A 17,580-nucleotide genomic window follows, 5' to 3' on the forward strand; every position below is an offset into this window, starting at 1 on the left:
AATCCATTTGTTTTATAACTTTTGTTAGTTTCCATGTGTCTCTGTTTCGTTTCTGTTTTCAAGATCTGTCCATTGATGAGACAGGGGATTGAAGTCTCCCACTATTATTGTGTGAGGTGCTATGTGTACTTTGAGTTTTAGCAAAGTTTCTTTAATGAACGTGGATGCCCTAGCTTTTGGAGCATAGATGTTCAGAATTGATAGTTCATCTTGCTAAATTTTACCTGTGATGAATAAAACGTGTCCCTCCTTATTTATTTTTATTTTGATAACTAGTTTGAATGCTGATTTTATTCTATATTAAAATGGCTACTCTAGCTTGTTTCTTGAGACCATTTGTTTAGAATATTGTTTTCAAACCCTTTAATCTAAGGTACTGTCTATCTTTTTCCCTGAGATGGGTTTCCTGTATGCAGCAAAATGTTGGGTCATGTTTATGTAACCAATCTTTTAGTCTATGTCTTTTACTTGGGGAGTTGAGTCCTTTTATATTAAGGAAAATTCATTGTTGCTTCCTGTTATTTTTGTTGTTAGAGTTAGAATTCTGTTCATGTGGCTATACCTTCTTTAGGTTTGTTGAAAGATTACTTTCTTGCTTTTTCTAGAGCATAGTTACCTCTTTTTATTGGAGTTTTCCCTTTATTATTCTTTGACAGACTGGATTTGTGGAAAGATATTGTGTAAATTTGGTTTTGTCATGGAATACCTTGCTTTCTCCATCTGTGGTAATTGAGAGTTTTGCTGGGTATAGTAGCCTGGGCTGGAATTTGTGTTCTCTTAGGGTCTGTATGACATTTGCCCAGGAATGTCTTCCTTTCATTATCTCTGGGGAGAATTCAGGTGTAATTATAATAGGTCTGTCTTTATATGTTACTTGACCTTTTCCCCTTACTGCTTTTAATATTCTATCTTTATTTTGTGCCTTTGTTGTTTTGATTATTTTGTGTCAGGAGGAATTTCTTTTCTGGTCCTAACTATTTGAAGTTCTGTAGTCTTCTTGTATGTTCTTGGGCATCTTTTTCTTTAGATTTGGGAAGTTTTCTTCTATAATTTTGTTGAAGATATTTACTGCCCATTTAAGTTGGAAATGTTTCTTCTTGTCTATACCTATTATCCTTAGGTTTGGTCTTCTCATTGTGTTCTGGATATCCTGGATGTTTTGGGTTAGGGTCTTTTTGCACTTCACATTTTCTTTGATTGTTATGACAATGGTATCTTCTGCACCTGAGATACTTTCTTCTATCTCTTGTATTCTGTTGGTGATGCATGCATCTATGGCTCATGACTTCTTTCCTACGTTTTCTATTTCCACAGTTGTCTTCTTTTGTGATTTCTTTATTGTTTCTACCTCCATTTTTAGATCCTAGATGTTTTTTTCCAATTCTTTCACCTGTTTGGTAATGTTTTCCTATAGCTCTTTAAGGGATTTTTGTGTTTCCTCTTTAAGGGCTTCTCCCTGTTTACCTGTGTTCTCCTGTATTTCTTTAAGGGAGTTATTTATGTCTATCTTATAGTCCTCCATCTTCCTCATGAGAAGTGACTTTGGATCCATATCTTGCTTTTCTGTTGTAATGACTTGCTATGACTTGCTATGTTGGGAGAATTGGGTTCTGACAATGCCGAGTATCCTTGATTACTGTGGCTTCTGTTCTTATGCTTGCCTCCTGCCATCTGTTTATCTCAAGTGCTCCCTGCCCTCAATATATCTGATTGGAGTCTATCTTTCCTGTAATCCTGGTTGAGACCAAACTCCTCAGAGTCCAGGTTTTCTATGATCCTGAGATTCTGGGTGTACCAGAGTTCTTGGCTGTCAAGCTTCCTCTGAGACCCTGAGATCCTGGTGTGTCCAAGCTCCTGGGATGCTGGGATCCTTGGATCCTAAGATCCTGAGCATGTTAGAAGACCTGGAAGTGGTACCTCCTCTCAGGACCCTGGGGCTGTCAACTGAGTTCGAAACCAATGTAGACCAGCACCACCTGGAAGGAACTCGAGCTGCTGATTGGTTAGGCTCCTGTGTCCCTGCTCCTGCTGGCCCTAGACACTCCCAATTGTGTTGGACCAGATGTTGTGTTTAACTTACCAGTGATCCTAAAATCCTGGATGTGCTAGGGTACCTGGGGGTGGAGAGTCCTTTGGGGACATTCCGATGAGTTTATTGCCACTCCCAAGGTGGCCGGGAGCTGGCACCAACCAGAAGGACAGAATTATAGCTTCTCGATTAGGCAGTAGCTAAATTGTGCTGATTAAGCATCTTGAATTTCAAAGGGCAAACACGATAGGACATTTATTGGTGTCAGCCCTGTATGCAAGTAAAGAGGACACATTATAGGAAACCGTGTGTGTGTTTGTGTGTGTATGTATGTATGTATGTTTTAGAAATGTTAATCTGCTAAGTTATTTTCTGACTGTTTTAACGCTTTCCATTTTATTTCTTCACTTAATATAAGACAGACTGAATAACTTAGTGTGGATTGAGAAAACAGGTACTTAAATGAACCATTTATACTTTGATCACAGTTTAAATTATTTTTAAAACAAATTATGAAACCCCCCCCCCTTATTTATTTATTTTTATTTTTTATTTATTTTTTGGTACTCCACAGGGTAGTCAGAGGTTGGGAACTGCTGTTTTTGATGAAACTACAAATTAAATAACATTATGTGTATATTTGACTTTGATTTCAAGTGAGACACTCTAGAGGGGAAAACAAAATGTTGTTCTCTTATAATATAGAGTACTTTAAAAATGTTAATGCCCAAGCATTATTTTTCAACTTAAGGAGTGCTAAACATGTGCTTCAGAATTTCAGAAAGAGGATAAGGTACCTTGGATTGTTGGTTCTTATGAACTATATAAATAGAAATAGGAAGTTCTTATGATTGTTAGAACTTCAGTTATACCAAACTATTTATTTTCCTCATATCCTGCATGAGAATGTGTTATCAGATGCTTTCTAAATTTATTAGCAATGAGTTTTAATAAGAGGTAAATTTTAAATTTTGAGATGGGAAGTTTACAAACTTTTCTTTTGTGGTCTGAACATTTTTTTCATTCTGTATAAGATGTCTTTGTCAATTCTTCAGGTGGTCAATTTTATTGTGTTAAGAACTTTATAACATACATATTTAATTATTAAGTTTTTCCTTTACATGTTGACAATATTTATATACTTACAAACATACATATATATTGTCTGTTTCTAGAATCTTTTTATATCCTCTTTTGTTAATCTAAGCTCTAGTATTAGAAGTATGTTTATAGTATAGATATTTCTAGAGGTATGTTATATGTGCTGCCATGATCACAAAGAAAAATATGTTTGGTATTGTTTTTATCACAAAGTTTTCATGTTGCAAATGGATGGACCTGGAGGGCATCATCCTGAGTGAGGTAACCCAATCACAAAAGAACTCACATGATATGTACTCACTGATAAGTGGATATTAGCCCAGAAACTTAGAATACCCAAGATACAATCTGCAAAACACATGAAACTCAAGAAGAATGAAGACCAAAATGTGGACACTTTACCTCTTCTTAGAATTGGGAATAAAACATCCATGGAAGGTGTTACAGAGACAAAGTTTGGAGCTGATACGAAAGGATGGACCATCTAGAGACTGTCACACCCGGGGATCCATCCCATAATCAGCCCCCAAACGCTGACACCATTGCATACACTAGCAAGATTTTGCTGAAAGGACTCAGATATAACTGTCTCTTGTGAGGCTATGCCAGGCCTAGCAAACACAGAAGTGGATGCTCACAGTCAGCTATTAGATGGATTACAGGGCCCCCAATGGAGGAGCTAGAGAAAGTACCTAAGGAGCTAAAGGGGTCTGCAACCCTATAGGTGGTACAACAATATGAACTAACCAGTAAACCCCCCCCCCCCCAGAGCTTGTGTTTCTAGCTGTATATGTATCAGAAGATGGCCTAGTCAGCCATCATTGGAAAGAGAGGCCCATTGGTCTTGCAAACTTTATATGCCTCAGTACAGGGGTACGCCAGGGCCAAGAAGTGGGAGTGGGGGGGGGGAGCAGAGGGGGGTTATGGGGGACTTTTGGGATAGCATTGAAAATGTAAATGAAGAAAATACCTAATTAATAAAAAGAATAAAAAGAAAAGAAAAAAGAAAAAAAATATAATCACAAAAAGCTAAAATTAAAATATTGACAATACCAAAATTGAAGAGAATGGTGAACACCTGGAATTCTAGAGTTTCTTCATAGAGAATGCCTTAAATTATGAAACTACTGTCTAACATGCCAATATTTTTAATGTGAAATAAATACTCATGACCCTTGAATTCCAATCCCTAATTCTTGAAGGAAGAGTCTACAGTCCATAGGAGGATAATATTAATGAGTATTTACTTTAGTTTGCTTTTGTCACTACAGAATGTAATTATAAGACAAATATTTTTCAGCCAAAGATTATGGAAACAAAATTTGAAATTTGTCTCTGTGTACCATGGAACACCACTTAGAAATTGGAGGAAATATAAAATGTGTAGATAGTTCAATGAAAAGTGACTCTCATGTGAGCACTGGGACCTGAGTTAACCTCCCTATTATCTAGATACCAAGTCAGGTCCATGACATTCCTGTCATCCTAGTACAGAGATGGGCAGATCCCTTAAAATCGCAGCACAAAAATGCTAGCAAACATAGTCAGTTGTAGGTACAGTTAGAGATTCTGTCTCAAGAACATAAGATGGAAACAAATAACACAGCTGAATTTGACCACTGATTTCCACATACTTATGTTTGCATGTACCTAATCAGGTAAAAACACATAAATACATACACATAATACATCTATTCACAGGGAAAGGATTTTTGATGAAATAAATGACTAGATTTAATCATATCTACAAGAATATATGAACTATTGAGCAAATTTACTCAAGAGATAAAGGACATTTAAAATTACAGATAATCTTATTCTATGTTGATGAAATCAAGAACTTGAATGTTGTGATTTCTGAAAAAGGCAAGGAAAGAAGAACAAAAAAAATACTTTTTAGGGTAAAGCCCCAGAGCTTATTTCACAACTGGAACTTAATGTTCAAGGATGTCTATAATTATTAAAGCACTTTTTAATACTGTCTTAGATTTAGCTAGATTTTACAAATTAGTAAGTAACTGAATTTTCCCAGTACCTCAAATGACATGCTACTTAAGAAATAACTCAACGGCTATGCTTTCTTCTTTAGTCTCCACTATGACTCAGAACACTGTGTATAAACATCGAAGTCTATAATATCCAAGAATTGTTCCCTGAATATAACACAACAAATTCCAAGCTAAAAGTTTTAAATACTAATTTAGTTTAAGACCTGACAACATAACTTAATAGTTGTGAAATTCTAGACAACATATAGCCTTTAAAAATTTTTCTCTTTTTATGCAAAATGGGGATTGATCACGAATAACCAACATTCAATTTCTATAATTATAAAGGATATGTGACTTATTTAAAATAAAACTAAGTATACTATGTGTCATATAATAACTGGTCATTAACACTACTGAATGTCATGATGATGATAATTATATTTGGATAATTATTATAACTTAATTATATAATAATAAGTCAATGTTATTAATTACTTTGGTAATATAATCATTATCATTGTCAAAGAGTGAAGTGTGCAGGAGATTTGATGTCTAAATACATCTCAAATCCCAGAATGACAGGAAAAAAATGGATTTCCTGTGTTACATCAGGACATCCAATTTTGAGACAGTGAGAGATGTCTGAATCAGTCAGAACTGGCATATATTCCTCTTATGTGTATATGACCATCAGAGTCTGATCCTGTCACTTGTGATGTCGGTCCTGTCAGTAGATATCAGGGGTGACATAAGTTCTGTCATTGGCATAGAAAGCATGACTTTGTTATCCTGATGGTAGACAGTAATGATGAGGTTAGACATCAAAGAAGAAAAACAGAGTAGGAAGAAGGGAACAGAGATGGTTTCAGTGATGTTCTTTGTTTTTGTTTTTGTTTTTTCAGTTTGCTTAGCATACCTTGACTCTATTTATCACAGGCAATAAGTAATGGTATTCTGCAAGAGATATAGGATGGCCAACATTAGAATTCATTTAATAGACTCTATGTTTAGATCTGGTTTTGATTGCTAGAATAGTTGAATGGCTAATAAGAAGTTTTCACATGTTCAACTTCCTCATACTATTAACATGTAGAATTAGTGTAAACTCAATATGGATCCAATACAGACATCTGATTATTAATTAGAGTTAATCATTTATATTAACAAAAGCCATGGAGTTCGCTGAATGGATAATATCTATGAGAAGTAGGGGAGGAAAAATATATAATCAGAATATTCTGCATGAAAATGTTTTTCAATAAATGAAATCACAAAAAGTGAATTTCTCTTTATGTTGTACACTTGTAAAGCTTTTGGTGTATAATGTAATATATGTCATTTTCATATCATGTTAAAAAATTCAATTATACCTAAATAATTCTTTATCTCAGTTATGACCCACAGTTTTATCCCTCTCAAAGCTTAACTGTTGCTAGTTTTTTATATTTTGCTTACCTTTTACAAATTGTCCAATTAAATTTTTAATATAATCTTTCAGACTGGCTTCTTTATCTTAACCTTCTTTTATGTTTACTTCATGCTTGTGATTTGAAAGCTTACTATTCCCACTATTGCTCCTCCTTCCTCCCTCCTCCTCTTCCTCCTCCTCCTCCTCCTCCTCCTGCTGTCTTTTCTTCTCTTCTTTCTTCTTTGGTGCATATATTATATTATATGTATTTTGCTATGTGCACATAAGTATGCATGTGCATTTTCTAATGCCTGCTCATGTGGTGGCCTGGGCTCAGTATGTATCATCCTCTACTGTTTTTGGCTTTATCATTTAAGAGAAGGTCCATCACTAACCTAGAAGTCCACCTCTTTGCTGGGATATCTGATTTGTGACTTCTTGAGAGCACCAGTCACTGTTCTCAAAATGTTGTGCAGTCATATACAACCATAATTGCCCTTTAATGTAGGTCATTTCTACAAATTTTAACATAGGTCTTCTTGTTGGTCAACCAATTACTTTCACTAACTGAGTCAAGTCCCCTATATGTGTTAGGGCACAAGAATTGCTAGAAAATGATACCCCAGACGGGAGCAGGTATAGCTATCCTCTCAGAGGTTCTACCAGAACCTGAATAAAACAGATGCAGCCAACCACTGGACTGATACCAAGGACCCCAAATGAAAGAGTTAGGGGAAGTCCTGAAAGAGGTGAAGGGGATTGCAACCCCTTAGGAGGAAGAGCAAAGAGCTTTTTAACCAGCATTCAGGGCTCTCACCATTTGGGAATGAAGACATCTAGTGGATTTGCAGGCCCAGCTTTGTCAGTTAGGGGAATTCTAAGGAGACAAATGTACCCTTTTCCTTGGTTGGTTAGCTCTATCTCTGGGGTTCTGACTAATTCTACAATTAGTTAGGCTCTGCAGGCCTCACTGAAGGGTTGCTTCTTCTTTCAAGCTACATATACTTAATCCAGGCGGGATGGCAAGGTGTCCTTGGATTGGGTACCTATAGCTATAGTTGGCTGATCACAGGTTCCTGAACACAGGTTCTCATTTCTGGGAAACAGACTTAGGCCTAGTCTTCAAAACAATTAGTTTGTAGCCTGTCATGGAGTCCGTCTGGCTCTGAACTTAGTTCCTTCACCCCATGCTTCTTATTTTTGATGATTAATGTTCCATTGTCTCGACATACTATGATTTATACATTGTTGTATGGGCAATTATATTGCTGAAGTCATTCTTAGCCTCAGGGAATATAATCTATCATGTCATATTTTTATTGACTACCATCACGGCTATAGTGTAACAATTTGTTAACTGAGCCTGCTGGCTATTAAGTGATTGAAGGGGGAATCATATGCAATGTGAACTATTGAGCCAAGAGATGATTCTGGTCCCAGTCTGTAGGAAACAGGCTGTTGTGAGATTTTGTCATGCTCTTCAGAACTGTTTTTGTAATTATTCATTTAATGTTTTAAAAAGAATATTGACCACAGACAGAGAAATATAGAGAGTAAAATGTATAATGAATAAAGACTAGGTCGTTCTTCATCTTCATGTATATTTTTGTGTGTATTGTTTTGTTGGAAATTTTTATATATGTATATAACATGTCTTGAACATATCTACCCAATCATCCCTTCAAGTTCCATCCCCAACATATCTCACTACTAACTTCATACCCACTCAAAATTTTTACTTTTTAAATAACCCTAAGAGCCCAATTAATGCCTGATACACACACACACACACACACACACACACACACACACACACACACACACACACCACACACACACACACACACACACACACACACACACACACACACACATATATATGGGTTTTTCCCTTGAGACACATGTAACCTTTAAGTCATGCCCCAAAGAAAAGTAACTTTCACTGAGCAAAAGATGCTCAGTTGAATATTGTATCATAAAAGCCACATCTTGATCCATGTTGGACTTTTTTCAACTGCATTTATCTTCTTTGAGTCTTGCACTGGTAACATTGTTGTTTTGTAGTCATCTATGCAGCAACCATGGTATGTCCAGAAGACAGGATTTAGCTACATTCTTTCTCACTTTCCCTCTATTACTTTCTTTTAACCCTCCCTTCTATAATATTCCTATTCGTAATGGTTTCATTTTAGTGTCCTTTTACAAAAGCAGTATTTATAAATAGTACAAATACATAATTATTTTTGTATTGTAGGAAACATAAGTGCAGTTCTTTGCCTCTTAAGGAGCATATTGATTAAAAGATAAGAAAAAAATCTATAGATTTTGTTCTGTGATAACATTATAGTCTCTAATTAGAGAGATAATTATCAAGATTGATCAATACAGAAGTTAAAGGTTAGAGAACATGATCCATTGTTTTGTGTTTGTTGTAGGTCCCATCAGTGGTTATTGAAATTTCATAATAAATACATTGCAAAACATATAGAAATATACATTAAAGTCACCCAAGGGATCTTGTAGACATGCTATTGTCATATTCCCAATCAGATTCTTAACCTCTGAGTGTTGAACATGGGATTTGGATATTCAGAACTTGTAAATTTAACTTGTGTTTTAGGAGCCAAGTTTAGAAGCAAGTTCGGTGGCAAGTTAGCTGGCATATCAACAGATGTTTATGAAATGAACTGTGCAGGAATAAAGCTGCTTCATCATATCAGTAAGAAAATATGAATGTCACACCAGTATTTCCATATTTGTTTGGAAAGCATCAGCTCAGGAAGACAGAGATGATGTAAACTGGACTTTGTGTCTATAGTATGGCCTGGTTTTTCATATTCTTCAGAGAGGATCTCATCGTTTTAAATTGCATTGAATATTTGTCATTACTTCCAGAGAATATTGAATAAAATTATCATTTTCCAAGATTTCTTTATATCATTTCTTTAGGCTATAAATGGTTTTATGCTCTGCTAGCAAAAATGCAAATATAATTTCCAGTGGAAATACACTTAAATTTCATGTCCATCATCCTAGGATCCATAAATCAATATGCATTGACAGTACATGTCACATTTTCTCTAAGGCAAATACTTTTAGAATGAACATTCGACACCACATATGATTTCATTATGAAAAACAACAGACCCGCATAAGAGCTTAAATCATGAATAAGATAATATTAAGTAATAGAAGTAGGAAGCCAAAAGTCAAGGAAAAATAAAAATAAAAATCATTATTATGTTTTAAAACTATATGATAAAAAGTGTGAGTTGTTACAGAAATTCCTTAAAAGTTTAAGTGAGTGCCCTTGAATGTACTTTTTGAGAGCAAACCATTTTTGTCATTTGAATTACAAATGAAGTTTTGACAAAATTGGACTGATGGAGGCAATTATTATTATAGTCTCAAGGCTGATAAAAATGCTTAATCTCACACTAACTGGGGAAGATACCAGCTGGTTAGTGCCACACACGTTAGAATTTCACTCCTATACTGGAATCCATATAGATGCAAATGTGAGGAGTTCTGTTTTGGCGTCTCCTGGGTCCTATTATCTTTATAATAGTAACAGATGTCTTCAAGAACTGTAAAATATTTTGAAGCAACTTTCTAGAACCCATTATGGGTTGCCATGTATAAAACATACAGAAAAACATTAATATTCACAAGGTCTGATTAATATCACTGCGTGATGTTTTTAAAATTAAAAAAATTATTCATGTGTGTAACGTCTGCCTGCATGTATTTCTTTGCACCATATGTATGCAATGCCTTTGGAAGCCAGAAGAGGGCATAGAATCCTCTGCGGTTAGAGTTAGCTGACATGTTTTGGAAATTGAACCCATGTCCTTTGGAAGAGCAACCAGCATTCTTGGTCACTGAGCCATTTCTCCAGCCCAGTGAACTATGATGTTTAGCTGCAAGTTCTCAATAAAGTAGTTTAAATTTAAAAAAAGAAAAAGTGCAGACTAACACCAAACAGCCTAGGTCAGGAGGAAGATTTTATTATCCGACTTGATCAAGAGTTCTTAAAAAAAAAATTCTCTTATTTTATTTTGGATGCAGTTTCAATAATGATCACATAATATGCATGGACAAAGACTGTATGTGACTATGACAATATGGTTGACTTGTAAGAGTGAGAATCAATCTTGTTTGTATTCACCACACTGATTCACCAAGTGATGATGATGCTTTTCTCTTTGAAACAGAAATGTGGAATGGATGGGCACAAACTGTGTAATATTAAACAATAGCCCACAATATCAGAAGAAAAAAAGAATAAAAATATGCATGTTGTTCCTCATGTACCAAGCCTATTCTATATTTATATGAACAGTGCAACATGTAGAAAAAACAATAACAGGTAAACATTAGATAATCAAAAAGGAATGAATATGGTAATCAATAATTTAGACATAGCCGATTAATTTAACTGTTTTTCTAGTTTCAACTAAGTAATGAATTTTCATTTTGGGGGGAAGGTAGATAAGTCCATAAAAGTATATTTGATGTGAAAGTGCAAACCCAACATGAAGTCCAACATCTTGAGAGTGCCTGCTCTAACTATATAGAGCTGTGGTTTTTCAACCTTTCTAATATTGTGACCCTTAATAAAGTTCCTCATGTTGTGATGACTCCAAAAAATATTTTCATTCCTGCTTCATACATATAATTTTACTACTGTTATGAATTATAATGTAAATATCTGTGTTTTCTGATTATCTTAGGCAAACCCTGTAATAGGGTCATTCATTTGAGGGTCTTGACCCACAGATTGAGAAGGGCTGGTGCAGAGGTTCATTTAGATAAACCATGTTAATAATGCTAAAAGGTACAGATGAAAGTAATTTTTATGTTACCAATAAACAGATCCAGTACTATAGATTTATATCATACCATGAAAATATTTGATTACGAAAATATTTTAATTACAGTTTTGAAGAGTCCTCTCAAACTTTATCTTTTCATAGATCAATTATAAAATAAACTACTTTCCAGAATATAAACAAAAATAAAACAAAAACACAAAACCTCAATGGAGACAGGATTTGGAGTTGATATTTACTAACACTTACAAAGCATTTATTGTTGTTTGGATTTTGTCACAAATAATGATTTTTAAAATGTTGTATATTACTATTTTCACTGAATCACATATTTCTTATTTTCATTAAGATAATTGATTTAGACCTACTGGAAATGTGTTCCTACTTTCTGTAACTTGAAATCTCAGTTTTTGTTGTTTTGTCTCACTATCATTTCTGATTTTGTTAATTTGAATACTGTCTCTGAGACTTTTAGGAAGTTTGGCTAAAGTTTTGTCTATCTTGTTGGTTTTCTCAAAGAATCAGCTCTTGGTTTTGTTGATTCTTTGTATTATTCTCTTTGTTCCTAATTGGTTGATTGCAGTTCTGAGTTTGAGTATTTCCTTCCATCTAGTAGTCTTGGGTTTGTTTTTATCTTTTTGCTCTAGAGCTTTTAGGTATGATGTTAAGTTTGTAGTATGAGATTTCACCTATTCCTTTAAGAAGACACTTAGTGCTATGATTTTTCCTCTTATCACTACTTTTATTGTGTTTCATAAGTTTCTGTGTGCTGTGCCTTAATTTTCATTGAATTCTAGATAGTCTTTAATTTTTTTGTTTATTGCTTCCCTGACTAAATGATCATTAAGTAGAGAGGTGTTCACGTTCCATGTGTGGCCATGCAGGACTCAGCAAATACAGCTCTTTTAGAATTTTTCTAACAACATTTTAAACTTTGGTCTGAAAATCCAAGCTGTCTTGAGCAGAGTGCTATCTGTGTTCTCTAGAAAAAACTCTAAAAGCTCTCTGGATAGCTCATGGGTTTTCTGACCAAAGCTAGAAAAGCTGTTAGAAAAAAATTCTTGGATTTTCAGACCGAAGTTAAAAATGTTGTTAGAAAAATTCTAAAAGAGCTGTGTTTGCTCTCCAATCAGTTCCCTCTGGGTAGCTCTCTCTTGCAGACCAAAGCCCAGTCTTCATTCAGACATCAGTTCAGTCATTTACTCCAGGTTCCATTTTGATTATCCCATGAATCAGCATTTTATGACCTTAGGCCCTTGATTTCTAGAAAAGACAGCAAGTACATTTTTTAAAAACATTTTAAATGAATTCAGACATCTGTCTGACTTTGAAAACGCAGACTATGAGGTTCATGACTTGCCTAAGAATGATATCCTCCACTCAAATAGTTTGCAAACACAAAGAGTGTATTATTCTGCATAAGTCCAGAATGCTGGGGTCTCCCATTACCAGAATAGAGAGAAACCTGAATGACCTTGCAGGCCTGATTTAATGCACATTAGGGAATTCCGGGGTAAGTGTCCTCTATGTTAATTTGTTGGATCCGTCTATATGGATATTCCTTTAGTGGGTTGTAGGGAGCTGGGAATTTGCTGAGGAGGTCTGGAAACTGCTGCTGATGCATTGTACTTGCCTCAGACCAGTTGGAAAGGGGTTTCTGAGGTCTGAACTTGCTTGAAATTTCCCAGTTCTTGGAAACAGACATTTAGGCCTTGTCTCCTTAACTACCAATTTGAAGCCTGCCATGGACCCATCCTAGCCTTCTCAAGACAATAAATTACCTAGGTGGGATTAGAGATTTCCATCCCCACCACACCTGGGCCTAAACTTCTCTGTCCCAGGGTGACCTTGAACTCAGGAATCTGCCTTCCTTCATAAGCATGAACAATAAACAGCTGAGTGGGATTTTGCCCTGCTATCACCACTCACCAAATCTCTTTGTCTCTTCCTTAATATTTTTCTGATAATCTAGTTTATAGTGTAGCTGCCTTTGTTTTTTGGTTTTTTTTTTTTTTTTGGTATTTTTTTAGCTCTGTGCAGCCCCTCATACAAAACATATTGATTGATTCCTTGTATTTTGCATAGTTGAGAATCTACACATCTTTAACTCAGGTTTTCAGAATTCTCTCTCACAGCCTTAAGGGCGGTCCTGAAGGTCCAGATGTACTCTGTCTCTGATTATCTTGGAGTCATTAACCATGGAAAAGAGGACACTCCCCCAAAGGAGGAACATAAGGTAAAACATATAAACAAGCCTTATACCTAGCAACCATCAGTACTCATGGAGGCCCAGTCTCTGCCAGCTCTGCTGCAGAGGTGAGAACCTTGCCATGAAGTCCCTTGTGTGGCCATGCAGGATTCAGCACGTTTGGTCATTACGACTTTTGAGTATATGTAAGTATCTTTACCTATCCCCAAATTCTGCGAATCAAACTTTTTAGTACACAAAAATCTTACAAAATAAATTTTCTGAAAAGTTATATATCACAAAATCCCAGTTGAACAGTATGTGGACAATGCAGTCAAGCCACCAGGAAGCAGATTCCCTGAGCTTAATCTCAGTATTTCAAGTCAACTCATCTCAGCATCTTCTTCCTCCATAAACTAAAAAATAGTAATGGATGCCGTAATGGATATTATTTTAAAGATTAATTAGGCATTTTATCTAGTGGTCTTAGAACTGTCTGATTTACAATGCTCACTCTCCTGATGACTTTTATGTTTTCTACATGGCAATTTGAGCATTCTCTGGATTCACTCCATGTGAAGTAAATAACAGTCACTATTTATTTGGGGTAGCTAGAAGCAGGAAACAACCTAGATATCCCAGGACAGAAGAATGGATACAGAAAATGTGGTTCATTTACAGGATGGAATACTACTCATCTATTAAAAACAAGGACATCTTGAGTTTTGCAGACGAATGGATGGAACTAGAAAATATCTTCCTGAGTGAGATAACTTAGACCCAAAAGGACATGCATGGTATGTACTAACTAATAAGTAGATATTAGCCAAAAATGTACAGAATACCCAAAATACAATCAGCAGAAATCAAAAAGGTCAACAAGCTGAAGTGCCAAGTGAGGACAACTCAATCCAGCTTGGGAAAGAGAACAAAGCAATTACAAGAGGGAAGGAAGGGACCTGGGAAGGAAAGTTGATGGGAGGGGAGGAGTGGGGTGCATATTGGGTGAGGGAAAAGGATTGAAGCCCTGAGGTCCAGTAGAAAGAATGGAAACAGGCAACCTCAGGATATAAGAGGTTGGAGGGACCCTCCAGAATGCACCAGAGACCTGGGAGATGAGAGACTGTCAGGACTCAAAGGGGTGGGAGGTTTAGATGAAATGCCCTATAGTAGGGAGAGGGAACTTATAGAGCCCACCTCCAGCAGGAAGACAGAACATCAAGTGAGGTTGAGGGATGCCATCCCACAGTCACTACTCTGACCCATAATTGTTCCTGTCTGAAAGAATTACAGGAATTGAAATGGAGAGGAGCCTGGGGAAAAGAAGGTCTAGCAACAGTCCCAAAGAGGGATCCAGCTCAAGGGGAGGTTCCAAGGCCTGACACTATAACTAAGGCTATGGAGTGCTTACAAAAAGGAACCTAACATGATTGACTCTGGAAGACCCAACAAGCAGCTGAAAGAGTCAGAGGCAGATAGTTGTACCCAACCAATGGACAGAAGCTGCTGACCCCTGTGGTTGAATTTGGGAAAGGGTGAAAGAAGCTGAGGAGAAGAGTGATCCTGTAGGAGGACCAGCAGTCTCATTTAATCTGGACCCCTGAGATCTCTCAAACACTGGACCACTAAACAGGCAGCATACACCAGCTGATATGAGGCCCCTAACAAGCATACAGCAGAGGACTGCCGGGTTTGTGTTTATTCAGAGATGATGCACCTAACCCTCAAGAGACTGGAGGCCCCAGGGAGTTTAGAGGTCAGGTGGGGTGGGGTGGGGGGACATCCACATGGAGACAGGGTAATGAGGAGGAGGTATGGGCTGTGGAGCAGTAGGAGGGTGGACGGGTGCAGGGGGGATTAAATATGGAGTGATAAATAAATAAATAAATAAATAAATAAATAAAATTTAAAAAGTATCAATTCTTTCTATTTCTTTTTTTCTACAATGCTATCAGGATTGAAACAAGTTCAATTGGTTTAGAAATAAAAACTGTAATAACTCCCAATTATTTGCCTGATGAAAACCATTAGCGTCCCAATCTCTCATGTTCAGAATGGGTTAAAAATATATATATAATATACAAATATGTATACATACACACACACACACACACACACACACAAGATCAGTCGTATAAAATATATTCTCATACCACACTGGGAACACATGCTGCTTTTGTATTATAGTGCTGAGGACTAGACCCCAGGCCTGTTGCCTGATTGGGAATTGTACAACTACAGAGCTAAAGCCCTAGGCTCTTGTTTTGTTGCTATCTTTGTATTTTAAAGTTTCTTTTACTTGAGCTGCGTTTTTTTATAAATGCTTTCTACAGGGAACTAGTAGTTATTCTCTGTCTGAGGACCATGTTTTGATGCCTATACAGCAGTTTAATCTTATAAGCCACTTACTGACATCTTAGCAAAGAACTGTTGACTGAATGGAATCTTTTTAATGCTCTTGATACTTTTGCTTATTTATTTTAAGACATCTGTATGCTATCCAAATTATCTTAACAGACCTATATTTAAGTATGCTTCCTGTCTCAGCTTCTTTGAATGGCATTTCTTTTTTTTTTTTTTGTTTTTTTTTTGTTTTTATTTTTTTTAGTATGTTAACGGATGTTATTAAAAGCACCAAATTGTATAATGAAATTACTTTCTGCCCTTCGATAATTACAACTTCTAAATCTTTTTTTTTTCTTTGTATTTTGTTGCTCTTTATTTTTTTTTTCCATTTTTTATTAGGTATTTCGCTCATTTACATTTGTAATGCTATACCAAAAGTCCCCCATAGCCACCCACCCCCTCTCCCCTACCCACCCACTCCCCTTTTATGGCCCTGGCGTTCCCCTGTACTGGGGCATATAAAGTTTGCGTGTCCAATGGGCCTCTCTTTCCAGTGATGGCCGACTAGGCCATCTTTTGATGCATATGCAGCTAGAGTCAAGAGCTCCGGGGTACCATCCCATAATCAGCTTCCAAATGCTGACACCATTGCATACACTAGCAAGATTATGCTGAAAGGACCCTGATATAGCTGTCTCTTGTCAGAGTATGCCTGGGCCTAGCAAACATAGAAGTGGATGCTCACAGTCGGCTATTGGATGGATCACATGGCCCCCAATGAAGGAGCTAGAGAAAGTACCAAAGAAGCTAAAGGGATCTGCAACCCTATAGGTTGAATGGCATTTCTAGTGATATATACTTCTAACTAGTTAAAAAGTAAAACTTGGTTTCATTGAGTTTATTTAAAACTTACCTCATTATTCTGTAACAGTAATATAATTCTGGATGGAAAGCAAACAAACATAAGTCTACAGATTGTCAGGCAGCACATTGTCTTACTAAATATTGTCACGTTAAAAAGTAAAGCCATTTCTAACTATGAGTCTTGTGTTAGGGTATTATGGCTAAAGAAAGGATTGAATTAAATAATGCTAAAATAGGAAAAAACAAGCACAGTTTCTAGTGAATCAGCATGGCTTTAAAGATTTCTTTTAATTATATTTAATCATATGCATGAGTGTGCATGTCTGTGTATGCAGGTGCCCAAAAAGGCCAGAGTGGAAGACCCTTGGTGTTAGAATCACAGGTAATTGTCAACCATCATAGTTGTCTGCTGTGTATCAAACTCATGTTCTCAGCAACACAGTAATACAGCAATGTTGTCTTGACCACTTAGTCATCTTTCAAGCCCCTAGTATGATTTGCTATATAACAATACTTCAGTTCCTCCAGAGCAGAGAATAAACTAAACTAGATTGCTGTGTAGATTGCTGTGAATTTTGGAAATATTAACCAACTTTGTGAGTGAATACAGTCTGCAGGATTATCTTTTAAAAGCAGAGAAGCATACATTTTGCTTTTTAATGTTGGAAACATTACCTTTTTTGATATTTTCCTGAACATCACAAAGCCAGCTTGGTTAAACTATAAAAATACTCCATATAAACTATGTTCTTCGAAAGCTTCAATCTAATTAAACTTCTCTCCATATTTTTTCTCCAAAATTGTCAAACAGCAATAAATGT

The sequence above is a fragment of the Mus musculus genome, chromosome 15 (genome assembly GCF_000001635.26).
Source record: "Mus musculus strain C57BL/6J chromosome 15, GRCm38.p6 C57BL/6J".
Taxonomy (NCBI): domain Eukaryota; kingdom Metazoa; phylum Chordata; class Mammalia; order Rodentia; family Muridae; genus Mus; species Mus musculus.